We start from the raw sequence: 17,925 nt of genomic DNA on the forward strand, positions 1-17,925 counted from the left end.
CGTTGCTCTATTATCAGAATTTAAAAAACTTATTTTATATTTGCTTGATAAGAAAACATTTTAGTTTTTAATCAATAGAAACACTCAGCTGAATGGCTCACCCAAAACTTGAAAAATCTATGAAGTCTTTTGTTGGAAAGGGAAGAGATTTGAAAGAAATGCTTGTAGCCGGGCTGCTCGAAGTCTTCCAATGTAGGAAATAAAAAATACGATTGAGTCGATGGTGAGCCAAAACAGCCCGGCAAAACTTTTTTCAAAACGGGGCTCTCTTAAATTGGCAGAACAAAGAAATCTATATCGGTTTAGGCATTGAGCTGTGAATGATCATGAGTTGTATTTTTGGTGGAAATCTATTCTTTGGCAGATAAATTAGTAGTAAGCAAACAAAAACTGCATGTTATCTAAAACTGTTAGAATTCCAAGGGGAAAACTGCCTAATCCTGTTAAAAATAATGGCTAAGAGTTTTTCTGTCCTAAAATCAGCTTTAGTTAATATTAAAATAATATCTGTATTAAATTAAAGGTTAATATTGGTACGTTGTGTTGTTTTGAGTCTTTACACAGAATATTTATTTCATCGAATGCAAATTTTAAAAGTGTAATAAAAGGAGACATAAACCACCAAGCATTGCAGTAACTAGAGCTGTAGGGGGAAAGCGTTGGATCCAAAAAAAAAAAAAGCTGAATTATTTTAAAATGACATAAACGAATGCTGCATAAATCATTGCTTAAGTCCTATTACATATATTTTTAATTTAGTTGATATCAAAAAGTTTTGCGTTACAAAATCACTATAAATAAAAATCTCACTGAACTACCTGCAGTTTATGACAAAACTATTACATCGATGAGAATTTGAAAATAATGCAAAGAATGAATCTGTCTCAAACAGGGCCTTTTTCTTTTAAGCAACATTTTTTTGCTCAGATTTATCCTCTCAGTTAGCTTCGAAATGTCACCTGGCGTATTTTGAGGGTTCACCCTTGAAACACAATGTATTTTAGAGAGTGCAGGGCATAATCACAGTCTGCCTCTGGTCTCAGGTCTGCTTTTAATTGCAGGTGTGTGTGTGTGTGTGTGTGATGTAAAGAGTCCTTAGGTGCTGCTGTCTAGGTAGCGTGAGGGGTTGGGGCCACTTCCACATCTCTAATCACTCTGTTTACAGTCCATATGTGAGCTATTCATGAGCAGCGCCCGGGTACTTACACTGAATTAGAGTCCGCCAGCTCGCTGCTGGGAAGGCTGGGCGTGCCCGCGAGCGGCAGCGTAACTGGGGAGGTGGGGGGGCGTTTTGCCTTGTTGTTTCGGATTTCTTGCTGCCAAGGAAAGAGAGTGTCTTTTCAAGTAAATTTAGCCGCCGCTTCAGTAAAGGTGACGCTCTGCCTGTACTTCAGGTTGGCTTGATGTAACTAGCAGAGGTGATCTTTGTTTCGGGTGAACAGTCTTAAGGTTTAACAGGAAGAGTTGGAGAGACTGTGGATCACTAAGAATCATCTGAACTTTAGGTAGGATTAGCGACAAGCCTGATATTCAACAGTAATCCCTGTTTTGAAAAGGTTAATGGAATGGAGGTCGAAGGAGAATTAGGCCAGAATAGATGGGGATTGCGAATTTTATGCTTTTACAAGATGCTTTTATGTTTAAGCTTGTGATTACGGTGTTTTATATAACTTTGTGTAGAGCACGAGAAGTCCTTCTAAAAGACGCCTGCAATTATGCTTCGATGAGACGGACTGTCATACCTGAACCAGACATTTTCTTCTTTAAAGGGCTGGCTTAATCGGACGGAGCTGGTCCGAGTCGGGCCTGATGTGCTTTTTCAAAGCTGCAAGGCGAAGCTGCATTGACTTTAACGCAACAGCCATTGTGTGAGAAACTGAGAAAATACCCAGCAAAAAGAAACGGCCAAATGCACTGATGCAGGTTATATAGCATGTGCTTTCCCATGACTATGCATTTTTTAAGTTTATTGTGTTATAACTGATAAAAATAACAAACATAAACTCTGGAAAGGCAATTATTCAAGCAAATTACTATTTTTTTGGAAGATATGTTATAATAAATACGTTTGGTGAGATATATATATATTATATATATATATATATATATATATATACAGCAATTTTTATTTATTTATATTTTGTATAGTATGATAAGTTTGAATAGTACAGATAACTTAAAATGTTAAAACTTTTAGGAAGTCTACATGCCAAATTGTTTTAACATTTTAAATATGAAAGAAGATATATTAAATTCAACAAATAAATGCATTTAATTATATATAAATTAAACATCTATTTTAATTTAATATATAAAAATTACCTTATTATAATATAGAGGGATTAGTAATATAAACATTCAATATTTATATATTTAGTTTATATTAGGTTCAAATACAAACTTAGAGGCGCACTTTATCTCATCTTCTGTGCTACAAGTGAAACGTGATTACTAATCCATACACAGGCATATTTTAACAAACTCACCAGTTGAGCCCAATAACTGACCAGCTGACCCTAGTTCTTGATATCGTCTTAGCTGAACAGTACCTTCCTGCCTTTCGCATGCCAGAGTAGGCAGCAGAAACGTTTCATCCAGGTTTTACAAATGGGGCCTCTTCCTGCTCATCAGTCTTTCAGCAATAATGGCTGCTCTCCGTGATCAAACTTAACCCCTGTGTCTCCTCAGACGACAAAATAACAGAGCCCCACCCACCCCGTGGCCTCGAAAGGACAGCTGTAGTTGGTGAGATGCGCGAGCCACAAATGCCATCTTGTCACAGACATATTTTCCTCTTCTCATGCAATGGACGGAAAAGAAGCTGTATCAGACGTTTTAAAGAAAAATGGCAAGGAGGGGGGGAATTACTCCACCTCTCCAACACAATGCGAATCCGCAGGGAGACTAAAAGATGGGCACATAAGAAGGAAGTACAAAACAGAGCTCGGAGAGATACGGAGCGTTTTCATGAGACTCTCCTGACGGAAAGCCAACAGATGGTTCAGCCATAACTGCAAGATAGACTTCCTAGTTTCACTGGAGTAAGTTCACATGGTTATCTTTAAAGAGGTCATCCCATTACCTGCTGATGGCCTCATGCTCGCACGCTGAGGTGTTTATCCGCTGCCGTGGATGAAATGGAGCCTGAGACGAGTGATTAGCGAACGAGCGAATATCTGTGTCAACTGTACCTAATATGAGCGTCCGACTCATATCGGATCTCAAACAGATCTTTGATGACTCATGAAATCTTGGTAATTTCATTTCTCTTTCTATTGTTAGTTGATGGGTTTGTTTGTAAGTCTCTTCCACCCTGGCTGTTCGAGATTTCAGCGATAAAAGAAGCCGTGGATATTTTAAAAACGCCAGTTGGCCTTCGATGCAGTTTGAACCTGGCCTTACTGGCATGGTACCGCGGCTTTCACATTCGCCCCTTTGCTTGGAGAGGGTCTTCGTCCGCCTTTGATAGCGCGAGACGTTTTCATTTCTACGGAGCGCAAGCTTTGGCAGTAAAGGCTAATAGTCCTTCCTGCCGCCACAGAGATGTACTTTGGGTGAGTGGTTAACCCTCGCCATTGGTCCTGCTTGAACTGTGCACCTGTTCAAAAAGGCTCCAAAAGAATTTTTTCTGCCTGGTGCTGTTGGAGGACCTTGAAATATATAATGTTGTGCTCGTATTTCCTAAAGTTGCTATATGGAACTTAAAAAGCAATTTTTTTTTCAAGCTGTACTACAGAAGAAGATTCGTGATACAAAGAAGAACACTTTGAATTCCGTGATGATTAGAGCACTTTAATTATACATCATGTGTCTCCATATGATGTCACAGAAGAGCATTTTATATGATGCCGTGGAGAAAACCGGGTCTCCATGAGAATTACAAATTTAAATGTATATCAAGTGGTAAATGATTTTAAAATTCCGCCCCAAAATGATGACATAGGGAGAAACATTTTATCGTTTAAGCTTCATATGAGAGCATATAAGGAACTATCAAGTGTTTGAGAAGTAGAATAAGTTCTATATGTGATAACAATGAATAATATATAGAAATGGTTCTACTATCTACATGGAAAAAGACTTGTACTAGAAAATCCAGATCCATATGATATAGAAGAGCTCCTAAACATGTAGATTTGGATGAGACCTTTTAAACTCTATATGATATAACGGAGCTATTTAAATCTTCATATAATATTATGAAATAAGATTTTGTTATTTATGTCATAGAGGCCCTCTTTTAAAATGCTCTTTTAATGTCATAAGAGAATTATTGTTCTATAGAAGAAACATGGAGGCAGTTTAAATTTCAATATTTCATTTTCAGTTTTAAGTTCCATATGATGTCACAGAGTCCATTTTTGAGCTATTTTGAATGTAACAATTAAAACATGTTCTATTTGATGTCACAGGAAGAGTGGCTACATGTGATGTCATGTGTTTGACTAGATATCATAGCGCCCGTGGATACAGAGAACGACACGCATTTTGAAGAAAAAGCAGTTCATACGCAAACCTATAATCTAACATCAAAAACAAGTTCCAAAGAAGCTTATAGGTCATAATTAAGAACCTTCAGAGGGAAAATGGTTCTTGATAAGAGATGCGAACTGCCGCTTGAAGATTTCGTTCTGAGAGCGTGACTTAGGTCTTCAAGATGCATCAAGCGCTTGAAAACGTATGCCAGTTATCCATAAACTCAAACCCCATCGTAGAAGTCAGTAGCCCCCTCCTCCTCACCCCAGGTCTCAAAGGCCTGTTATAAAATGATAAAGCTGTCAGACTGTAATTTTAAAAACAGATGGTTCTGATCTTTTGAATATTTATAAATAATCAAAAATACTTTTATGCTATGTAGCCTAGGGCTATTAAGGTGTTAAGTGTTGGGTTTAATGAAAAAGAATCTCGTTTTTTTTTTTTTTTTTCTTTTTTTTTTTTGGAGTGGAAATGTATTAAAAGAAGAAGGAAAAGCAGAGGAGATGAATAGGAAGGTGGCTAAGAGCAGCAAGGAGATATGAACTCGTTGTGGTCTCAACATGCAACCTGCCAGAAAACAGGGATTGCACATGAGTTGCATTCATATATAGAAATCCTCAAAGCATCATCTGTTTTGCTGTCTGCCTCACAGAGCCTCCTGGATGCATCCGCTTACATCAAAGGTATCATAAAGGGATATGTATTTATTTTTTTGAAGGAGATATTGCAGAAAAAAACAATTGTGCATGAATCATACTGCTTATTTTATTTTTTTGGATCAAGATATGACATCAGATGTTTATAATGCTGAGTTGTGCGAGACAGGATTTCTGATGACTTGTTGTTGCACTTATAAACATTTTAAAAGAGGCGGCACTTTGTCTTGCAGAGTATGATTTTCCAATTGTTAACAGCACTTACTATGTAAAATGTCTGCAAGTATGTCAGAATTTTGACGCCAGTATAACATTTAAAAGACAAAAGATGATAGGTAAGCAGGATGGGCAAACAAAAATAATCAAGCCGTTTTTCTGTTTGTCTGTCTAATCAATCTTTCTATCTGCCCATGTATTTCTTTCTGTCCGCTTCAATCTTTCTTTATTTATCTGCTCGCCTATCATCTATCTAATCGCCTTGCTCCAGTATATGTGTATCTGTCTCTGCTTATCTCTTTGTCTACCTATATTTGCTTTTTATCACTTTCTTTCATTTGATCGTTCATCTCTGTTGATCTGTAACCCATTTCACGCTCATGCACCTATTGACCATTTACTCAACCGGCGTATATCGGGCGCCGACTGCCTAGTCATTTGTTTATTCTTTTACATTCGTCTAAATGTGCAAACTAACGACACTGCCTAATGCAGATCCTCGCTAAGACAAAACCCTTTGACTTCACCCGCCTTCGCCACGCTACCGTGATTTTTAGCTTCGAAAGTGTTGAAACGCGTAATCTGTCAGTCAATCGGGTTGTTACGGTAAGCTTCTGATAACTTACTTCAGCCTTTCGTTCGCACGTTCACTTCCCACCACTAACACTCTCTTCTCACACCTGTGAATGCGCTGCCGCGCGGTTTGCGCTGTTCGCCCCGCGCAGTCGCGCGCCAGCCCTCCCAGCTGGAGGGCTACCTGGGGACGGTGTCCTCCACTTACAGTCCACGCGCCACCACGCTTAGGGGAAAATGCGGACGAAGGCGTAATGAGCCGACGCGCCGCTTTCTGACACAAGCATAATTGCATCTTTGGGGACGAGATGTCAGACGCTTAGAAGGCCATATGACGTAGTCTGCCGTGAAAAACATACACACAGTGTACAAAACTAAAAATACTTGGTCTTTGTTCTAAAGTCTAAAAAGTCAACCAATGTCTTGTATAGCATTTTTAATATATATATAGTCATTATATATATATATATAAAGCTTTAGTTTATTAATAAGACAATATATAAACTTATATACTGTAAGAGAGAGAGAGATATGTTATATATATATATATATATATATATATATATATATATATATATATATGATATTGCTTATATGTATATGTATGTGTATATATGTATATGTATGTATGTATATGTATGTATGTATATGTATGTATATGTATGTATATGTATGTATGTATATACATATGTATATATATATATGTATATATATATATGTATATATATATATGTATATATATATATATGTATGTATATATATATATGTATGTATATATATATATATGTATGTATGTATGTATATATATGTATATATATGTATATATACATATATGTATATATATGTATATGTATATATATGTATATATATAAGTATATGTATATGTACATGTATGTATATATGTATATATATATATATATATATATATATATATATATATACTAATATATAGCTTTATATATTGTCATGTTAATGATTGCTTTTGAGATTTAACTTTTAATAATAGTTATTAATTTTAATGATCAGATTAATTGTTTCGACAGTTGTTAGTTAAGCTCTTACATTTGAGGAGCCAGATACAGTTTTCTAGTTACAAGAAATATATTCACCACACTGAATGCAGCGCTTGTAATTACAAAGCCGTCCGACACACTGACTTATCAAAACAGCAAAGCCGGATCAATTCGACTCTTTTTTGAGAAAACAATGCATTATTATGAGACAGGATTAGATGGGATGCTTTACAACATATTGGCGATTACACAGCCGCAATCGACCTGAGCGTTTTATACGTTGGAAATTCATATTTCACTTCCAAAATGAAATGACAGCCAATTTACACCGTGATGTGTTTCGTGTGAGATTTTTTTCAGCCCTGAAGAATGTTGGTATTCAAATAATTATTGTTGGCCAGATTTCCAGTTTTATTTATTACTTTTGCCGCCATTAATATTAAATACATATCCCTAACTCATTAAATGGGGCATATGTCAAAAATAAAATTAGTTTTATGCCGTAACTCCTTTGAACATTAAGTAACATTATGTTCTACTAAGATATTTTTGTAATCTTCCTACTGTAAATATATGAGAATCACCAGTAATATTTATCGCTAAGAACTTACCTACCTTTTCCTCAGTATTTTTATCTTTCTCACCAAATTGTTTATTCTATTTCGAAATATAGCAAATCATATGGGAAAGCCATTTAAGCCAGATTTATTTGAAAAATACTTTGTCCGGTCACAAATCGTCTTCGCTGGCTAACAGGAAAAAACACCACTCGAAGCAAACAGGCCGTTATCTTCAGTTTGCATCGTCGCTTGAACGCGGCGCGTGCCGCATGAAAGCCGCCATTTAGTACTTGACTTCGACTTTCATTCACTGAAACTGATATCGCTTGATCATCCCATATCTTCCGAGCTCAACCGCTGATTCAAGTACTGCGCTGTTCAAACCGTGAACGTAAACACCTAGCGGCCACGCCGGGCTGTCATGGTTTAACTCCCGAACGGCCACGACGCGATAGCGATTCCTGAATGCTCATCGTTTTTTTCACGAGCGGCCACGAGAGGTTGTTCGCTTAGTGACCATGGAGTGCGGGCTTGAGTCATTTCCAGCAGCTGAGCGCCCCAGTTGAACGCGAAAGCCGAAGCTGAGTTTAGCGCCGTTGCCATGGGTTTTATTTCCTTCAGCCCATTAGAGCTCTTCCTCTCATTATTGTGCCTCTACTAGCCAGCTTGTATGCATTCACAGAGGGATTGTTCTTCGTTCGTACGCCGCTGCCACCGCTGAACGAAGTTTGCGAATCTTTTCCACCACTTGTATGGAAAGTCTGTGCTTCAGCAGCTAACACCAAAGACACCGAGAGGCATACAATATCAGAGCAGGGACGAGGGGATTATGGGGAGAGCTGATTAGTCAATTGTTTGTTTTTTTCGCCAATATTTGCCGACAGCCGAAAGAACAGCCACGCTGTCAGTTACACAGCGTTTGCGTTCTGTGCTATTGCGCGTACTGGAGAAAGCATGCGCTTAATCTGCTTTTGCCTTTTGGTTAGGCGAGGATATTTTTTAGCGATTTGTTATAATAAAAGCAGGCCTATGTAAATCTCGTGAAGATTGTGATGGAGTTGTGCGGGCGGGTACACAAGCTTCTCTTTCTTCCTTCTCTTTTTCTTTTAGTAATATCTTCTGACTGAACATCACAGTGTTCGGTGAATGAAAGCCAAGGATCGGCTCACTATAGTTTGCTCACTCGCTGTTTCAAACGCTGCCATCGCCTGGTAACACAAAGACGCTGCTTTAATAAATTATCCGCCGACACAAGTTTACCCGTCAACGCTTCTGAAATGACAAAGCACGCCGAAAAGTAAAGCCCTTTGTGTTAGCTGATGACAACATCGCTTGACTCGTCGTCCATAATCACTTTTAATTTTCGATTTAAATGACGATTGAAAGAACCAAAGCTACTTAATGGCGCCGATCGCCGTTAAGGCTTACCGCTATAGCCCGGGTTCGCGCAGCAAACGCAATTTCAAGCTAGCGAACACTGTTTATATTTAGATATTTTCTAAAATTATATTAGCCAGTTGCGTACTTTCGTTTTGTAGTTCAAGAAAGAGCGCGACTACTGCGTATGGTTTACGTCTACGTGAAGATGGCACGTTTAGCAGATGCTTTCATTGGCTTGCGTTGTTGTTACAGCGATTTATTACGACATAGGCTGCCACTTGTTGGAGATATATAAACACACGGTGCCTCATTATATTAGAGAGCTGTCGTTACTGTAGTTTCTAGGTTTGACTGTTTCTGATCATTGTTTTAGGTTCAAAGCTTTGCTTTGATCCAGCTTGAAAAGTGTTTGATACGATGTTTTGGTTGACTTCGTTAAGAGCAGATAAGATCATTTAGAAATATCGACATACCCATTCTGTTCAGTCAAGTCATATTTGTGTGCCGTATCATTTACAAATATTTGGATTTATTCTTCACTACTTTTCATAAATGTAGTACCCATTGTGCGCGCTTACCCAGCTTATACTTTCGAGTAAGAATTGCCTTATTTTTTAGTGCAATATATTTATATAGTGCAAACGTAAATACCCGACAAATCCGATTTTCCATAACAGACCACTGTACTAGGATCAATAGACCAGCCTTCGTGTTCATCTGTTGTTGCAGCGAACAGCAGCTGATTACAAAGACAGCATTCACAGAGCTCTTATTAATGACTGTTTACATGAATAATACTGAAAGACAATATTTGCTAATTGAGAATGTTGTTACATGACGCTGTACTTACTCTGTTCATATTTGTTACATTTCATTTTTTAATGAAGCGGTAGATTTGTATTAGAGCGCCGTGCTTTTACTAAATTTAAATTCTTGCGGGTCGTTGATTTTTTTAATAAAGATATATATATATATATATATATATATATATATATATATACATATATATATATAGTATATATATATATTCTAATTTAATTACAGTAAAAATTACATTAAAAATCATATATACATATATATATATATATATATATATATATATATATATATATATATATATATATATATATATATATATATATATATAATAGATTTTTTTATTTATGATGATTATTATTATTATTATTATTTTTTTTATTAAGTTTATTTAGACTACCTTCTGTAAATATATTTAAACAGTCGATTTTTCACTGAATAAATCACTGAAGTTTTCAAATAGCAGTTTCATCTGCAGTAGTATCAGCCGTAGTAGTGTCTGCCTGGTGCTTCAAACTTCACAGCAGTCAGCCCTCTGCCGCGTTCAGCTGCTCGTTGTACTCAGCCTGGTGTTCACTTATCAATAGCTAATCAGATCAATATGCTCAGACTCAACCAGTAGTACGTTGCCACCGCTTGACAGTAGTGCCCTGAGCCAGCAGTACCACACGCCATTGATACGCTAATAAATCGCTGACACACAGGTGTTCATTAACGCTGACACCATCGAGATTCGGCCAGTGGCACATTACCTATCGCAGGGTTGAATTATGTTACCGCCGCGTGGTTCGGTCAGAGCAGGCGCGCCGATCGCAGTCGTGAAAAATCTTTCGGCTCACGTGCCAAAGTCATTTAAGTCAGTTTTTGAAATTGAAGTTTATGCATTTTTCCAAACCCGAGTAAAGCTTGCGAGGCTTGGTCGAGATAACCGTTTGAGGGTCTGGTGCAAAAATTCAAATATTGAGTAATTGAGCCTAGCAAGGCATATTACGGCCAAAAATATGCTTGACATACTTGCAGCAGTAGGGTCAACCATTCATGGAACACTTATCTCATTTCTTATCTCACAGATATTTTGGCATAAAAATGTGATTTAAGTGATTGGTCATAGCTAAGATCGCTTTCCAGTTCAAAATTAGAAAAATCTTATTTCAACATTAATTTTTCTGTAATGTTTTGGGATATGGTAAAATAGAGGAATTACCAGAATCACTCTGTATTTCACAGATTTACTAAAAATAATTTAGTTTGAAGATCTTGAGTGAAAATCAACCATTATTATAAACTGGTTCAAGTGTCTTTCAGAATTTAGATACTAACATAAGAAAAATAGTCTGCACATTTAGTTCATGGATAGGCTATATTCTCTTACATTATTTTCATAATAAAATATATTTTAACTGTAATTATTTAATAAAATGACACTTAAATTATTTCATTTATTTTCAATATTAAAATTAACGGAAAGGTTTATACGAAATTAATATTTTATGAACATATCGCACACATATTTAAAAGTGTTTATTTTTACTTTTAACTTACAGATGTAAAGCTTTTATTCATGCAGCGCATGCAGCCAGAGCGCGCTTCCAGATTCACCATAGCGACATGTCAAAGTCGTCATAGGTGTCAGAAGCCGCTGCGTTTGGGAGCAGAAGCCTCTTAAGAACGCTAGCTTGGTAGATGTTCGTCAAATTACTTGCTGACCATTGCAATGCCGAATATAGTCTGAGCTGCTCTTCAGCTGAGCACAAGCCGTATTACGTTGGCGATGATTGACGCTTGTTGTCATTAAAATATTACGTTTTCTGACATAAGTAGCGACAAAGATGTTCACGCAGGTTAGATGCTTTATTCGCTTTTGCGCCAGATTGCATCATCGCCCAGTAATGTCGGGATAAATTTTTATCGTTAGATGTCGTATCTTCATCTTCGGAATCGAATTTCGGTACGAGGCGGTTTTCACCTCGTTTTTCGCCTGGTTGAACGGGCGCTGAGTTGGGACAGATTATATGCTACGCAGGGAGCCAAGGCAGCACATCATCGTTATTGCTCATACAAATATTGTTATTTTTCTGCCAGTCAGCTACAGGTTGCGCACGAGTGACATTAAATTGCAAATTTCAATAATTACTTCATAACAGGAATGTTATTATATATTCTTATTACTTACATTATTTTGAAGAGATTTTAATAGTCAATTATTTATGAAATATTAGTGATCACAGATATTACGAGCATACATGTTACGTTTAGGTCACTGTGAATAATTCGTCATGATTATCGTTATTGAAGCTTGTTTATTTTTTTATTTATTTTATTTGATAATTTTACTTCACTAAATTGTGATTTTTTCTTAAGTACTTATTTAGCTGCATTATACTTGAGTTAAAATGCAAGAAAATGTGTTGTGTAACATATTTACTTTACATTTCACGAAGAAAGTTCAAAAGCTGAGATTGGTACAAAACAATAAATGTATTTGAACAGCAAAGAAAATCTTATTAACTACAAACTACAAAAGTAGTAGCTCAGCTTGATATTTGTCAAAATTTCAAGTGTATATCTCTTGGAATATAGTGTTAACTAGCTAAATATTGTTATTTCAAAACTAAAACATAAAATAGTTATTGCTCGTTTTTTTCATTAGTTATTAAGGTAGCATTTCTTTTCAGTTTACAACATTGTAATAATTAAGATAAACAAACACTTTGCACAACAAACAAAACAAAACAGCAGGTAAAGTGCAGTAATAATAAATAAATATACTTATATATACTTATATATAATATATATATATTATACTATATAAATATACATATTATAAATATATATATAATATATATAAATATAGTTATATATATATTATATTATATACTATATTATATTGGCTATACTATATATATATATATATATATATATATATATATATATATATATATATATAGCATACATACATATATATATATATATTTTCTTTTTTATATATTTAAGGTTATACACAGCATATTGTATTACACGGGTGAAAGGCAGAGATATATTGTACAGATAGAAGAAATATTATTTTTACAAATATTGTTTATGTTTCTCATTGCTATTTAGCATTTAATATTAGCAGACATAATAAACAGACAGGGATTTTTCAGCATACATAGACTGCTTGTTCGCCATCATCAGGTGAGAAGAGAGATTGGCAGAATACAGGTTGCTGGGGTGGGCTGTCACAAACAACACTACAGTTATTTACAGTTGTCAGTCAGATAGTGAAGATATGTTCACATTTGAGAAATTCTTCAGTTTCATATGAAGTTTTGATGTTGTGTTTAAAGGAGAGAACGAGAGAATTAAGTCACAAGCCATTAGTGTGCTTTGTGATAGCCTCAGTTAAGGGCGTCAGAAGACAAAGAACATGCATTTTTTGCTTTTTGTTTCACAGAGTTTACGCATTCCACACTTGAGCGACAGACGGCATGTCGCGCAAAGTTTCAGGGTTTTGGTGCCCATTTTGTGACTTTGATGATGGCATCTGAAAAAGCTTGGAGTGTAACTGACTAATCTCAGCTTAGGAACTGACCGTGTTGCCATCTACCAGCTTCAGCCTGTTTCATAAATGTTTGATTTACTTGGTCCGCACGTGTAAGAGGTGATTATAAATACTACCTGATTTAAAATGCATTCTTTAAAAATAGTAAAGAATATAGCTTAGGCTGAGCAGTTTTCCGCCTGAACATATCTGATGATATTCATCTCTGCATGTAAAGCTGAATTCTCTGCTTCTGTTCCTGAAAATAAGCATTTGATTTCATTAAAATGAGGAAGTATTGTGTCAGGTTAAAATATATATCGTGCTTCACGGCTCGGCGCATTGAAATTACGTCACGACTTCACTTGCAATGACATTACAGCTAAGAAGACGAGCATAAAGAGGTAACGCCCAGCTCATTCTCATGACAAGGAGCGGGTTTATTGTTTTCTTTGTTACCGATGGAGGGGAGAGAATGCAGCTTACTGCATCGTTGCTCTGCGTTAGGCGATGCACGCTTTTCGCAGCCTAGGTTTCTGTTGGAGATTCCTAGAAAGATAGCGACCAGACGCCACGCTCGAAGCCTGAAAACAATCTGCGAGCGATGACCCTCTGCAGTTGCCGGAAAGCGAGCGCGATCACACAACAGGAGCGCTTGATCACGCCGCTATAGCGCCACAATGTCATCAGCGACTCTCTGAGTGCGCCAGTAGGTAATTGACAGATTTCATAATTCATTTAGTGATTCACTTCACATGCAAGATGCATGCTGCAGGTCGCAGAAAAACTGCTTGTTTTGTGCTTGCTCATCTGCGCATCTCACTTTATTTGGGCAATGTTACTGTGAAAGACAGAGAGAATATATGAGTTGCTTTCATTTACTGACAATAGGTTTCTAGTTTATTTATATTTTTATACAAATTACATAAAAATATAGATATAGTATAAAAAAAAATATTTCATTCGAGTTACAGAGATTTTTTTCTTATTTGTTTGAATGTTTATGATGAATAGTTAATAAGTTATCTTTATATATAGTTATATATTAGTAAATTTCTAAAAACTTTGTAAGATCTAAATAGTCATGTTTAATAAATAAGTGTCAGACACACACACACAAACTTCCTTTAAAATTTTGAAAATAAAATATACATTATATAAATGTAAATACATTTAAATAAAATGCATTTGCTTGACATATTTAACTTATTTCATATTTAATGCTGTGATATGTAATTATCTGAACTGTTGATTTTCCTTAATTTATTTATGTTTTACAGACAACCGATATACGGCCAGTGCTCTGTTGTTCTGCTTGTTTACATTTTATATAGTTTTGATGAAACAACACAAGAATGTTTATTTACTAGTGGTGTCGGCGTGGTGTACAGGCACTGATACTACTCACAGTAAGACATAAACAGTGCATTAACAAGTAAATGGGGTCATGCTGAATTTCACAGAAAGTCTGTGCCTCACTACAATGTAGGTGAACAGCTCAGATTGAGCCAGTACGTCATTTAGCATGTTTTCAAATGAGACACCATGTATAAGCCATCAGTCATCGGCTACTTGTGCCACGCTGGAGTTTAATGTTAGTTCTGAGGACTCCTTTCCACCGCTGACACAATATCAGAACATATGCAAAGCTTTCACAAGAAAAGAGTCATGACAGACCAACAATGAAAAGATCAGGAAAATTTCGTTTGGTGTTATATTGTCGTAATAGTGTACTGCAGAATACGGTGTATCATGTGTTGTCAGAAGCTACACGCCAAGAACACACACCCCACACCAGAATCTGAAATCATGGTCGTAGTGTGTTGGAAGAAGCACTGAGCAGAAGAAAAGATTTCTTCATTGTGTTACTCATGTTCATTGTATTTCTTCAAGTTAGTAGTTGCATACTGTATAAGAAAGCGCCCAAAATATACATTTTAATGTTTATTCATTATATCATTTATTTAGGTGTAATTATTATCACGCATAGCCTAGCAGCTGTTTTTCAATAAGAGGAAATTTCATTTCAGTGGTACTTCCAGCACTTATGCATTATAGTTTCAGGCATAGAGGCACAGTAGTGATAAAATGAAATATGCCCAAATGTATTTTCATGTCATTTAACGCTGTTTCTTTAATGTCAACAAATTAAAATACTTTAAAAACAAATTAGTGATTAGATCTTCAAGCCTGTAGCTCACGGCGTAGGTTACTTATGATTTAATTATAATGTTTTGTATATTTAAATAAAATATATTTAGTCTTGTAATGCTGCTTGTTTGCCTACAATTGCCTGTTGCTAAGGCAGCGTTAGCATCTGAAATACTTCATGCATTGTAGATGTTATGCATTTATCAGGTATATTTCAATATTAATGTTACTACGAAAGCTCTGCTGGCGATACGATAAAAAAGTGTTAACACGTACCTATTTGAGGAATGCCAGCGCAGAGAGCTGCTTACTGGTCCTTCGTCGCAGAGTCTTCCTTTTCAAACGCAGTTGAGTACTAGATTAAAGCTCTTCCTGTGTGCGATGGACTGGCGAGGCTCTTATTAGAGAAAATTTCATTGAGAATGTAAAGAATGAAAATAAACATCAGTGTTCACTATGCGCACGCACGCGCTGGCGCCGCGCCATGTGTCCCCGTGCGTGCGTGTGGTGGTAGTAACTAGCGCTGCTTTCTCAGCCCAGACGCACCGTAACCCGACATTCAGCACCGCGCTTACCGTCAGTCCGCACAGAGCTCTGCAAAGTCTTCCATTATTCGATGAGAGCCAGAGAATCTGCGAAATTTGACAAAGGGCATATCACGACTGCTGACATACGGGTTTGCTCAACACGCGCTTCTTGCGTTTGTACGCAGCATCTCATCTTAAGTTCATTGGGACAATAAACATTATAAACATTATCGTAATTTACGCGCGATGTGTTAGATATCCTCACATATGACAGATAGATCAACGAATATATGCTTGGTTTTGTCGTCATTTTTTTTGCATAAACACACGTTCGATAAAGCCCATTCGCAGTGGGAAGTTCGACGCTAAAGCCAGATATGATGCGAGATGTTCGCAGGATTTTCGCCAGAATCAAATAGGCGGCACGCTTCTTGCTTCTCGCAAAGCTTTACGACTTACAAACATTGCCAGACAGCCTGTTACTGCGTTAATGATCGTCAGACGCTGCGCAGTTTGCCACGCCACTGACGGTCACAAAGACTTTCAACAGGCCATCACTTCACAGTAATGATCGTTGGAGGCGCCGCCTCTCTACGTCGTGCACACATACAGGCAGTGAAGTTTTAGAAATTGGGCAGCTGCGTATCGAGCCTGGTCATGTGTTGACTAGATTTGATTAAGTGTTATTTAACTAAAGTTGTTATATTTGTTGTGTGTGTGTGTGTGTTTTCACAGCTCAGAAGAGTGAGCAACAATGTGAGATCAGAAGACTGAATCCACCCAGTGGGCATTCCTCCGTGAGCGCACATGGCATGTTCATGCAAAAGTGATGCATGGTTTGTCCCGATTTTATAAAATCAAATATATAATATGTGAAGCACAATAATAAATGCAAAGGGTAGCAATAAATATCATTTTTATCATTCTGAGAAGATCTATTGTTTCCTATCTTCACATATATTAGTGATATAATTTTTATTTATTTTATTTTTTGAAATAGTTCATCAAAAGTCTTCAATTTTTTGACAGAATAATACGAAAAATTATTTAGATTGTGGCTATATTGTCAGGTTAAATTTATTTCTAAGGCAAAAGTTATCACCTGGTTTTTCAGTGGTCTTCATAAATTTGCACTTCACAACATTTCATTATTTCATTTCTGATTGAATCAATGTTTTATGGGAATTGCAGCAAACACAGTTTAGGGGATTTTCAATGAACATCGATGCTTATTAAAAGGAATTTTGCACTGTAAGTCTTCACTTTCACTGTGCGTTATTCATTCACAATGAATACAAATATTGATTAATCAATTACTATTTATTACTTGAAACAGGCGCAACAGGTAATGGCATAAAATAGCACGTTTATTCGTTAATCCTTTCTTCTTCTTCGGCCAGGTGAAGTCCTCGACTGAACGAGTCGAATTGCGAAGAAGACACCTCTGTCTACGATTTAGACTCAGCAGAGATGAAGAGGCTGCGCATAACGCCATTCAGCCTGCCAGCTTCGTTTCAGACGCTGGTCTGCTGACAAACATTGTCAAATGATTTTTGCGTACGTGCCCACGGAAAGTCAGATACAGATAAAGCAGGCAGAGCGCGCTATACTTCGCAGGTAGAGCAGCCGCAATGACTTGCCGCTTATAGGGTTTGATATCAGCAGACAGTGTTGCAACATAAACAAATGCGTTTATAATTAGCGTAACGTTGCCATCGCTATCCAATATACAACGTCAGCCTCGGCAGCAGGCATTATTGCTTCATTTAGCTCTGTTAAAATTAACAGAGCGCAAGGCGCAGTCATTATTGTGCGCCTGCCACACTGCTCTTGCGGAACGCTGGTTAAAGCTTAATTATCGAATATCAGCATGATTGCATGACATGGTGTTACTTTTGAGTCATTAAATTGCTTGATGCATTAAAACTGTTTTTGTTTGCTGAATTAAAATGAGTGGCTTTGAGGAGAGAAAAGACAGCTCAGCATTTATTCATGCAGCATTTTGTACAGTGACTGTGCCTGGTAGTAGTATTT

At 36.7% G+C, this 17,925-nt stretch overlaps 1 pseudogene; it reads right to left on the bottom strand.

Annotated features, from left to right (window-relative positions):
• Positions 1 to 1,202: 1,202 nt before the first annotated feature.
• Positions 1,203 to 17,925, bottom strand: part of LOC122360871 — a 45,577-nt pseudogene continuing 28,854 nt past the window's right edge.

The sequence above is a fragment of the Puntigrus tetrazona genome, chromosome 16, assembly GCF_018831695.1.
Source record: "Puntigrus tetrazona isolate hp1 chromosome 16, ASM1883169v1, whole genome shotgun sequence".
In the NCBI taxonomy this organism is placed as follows: domain Eukaryota; kingdom Metazoa; phylum Chordata; class Actinopteri; order Cypriniformes; family Cyprinidae; genus Puntigrus; species Puntigrus tetrazona.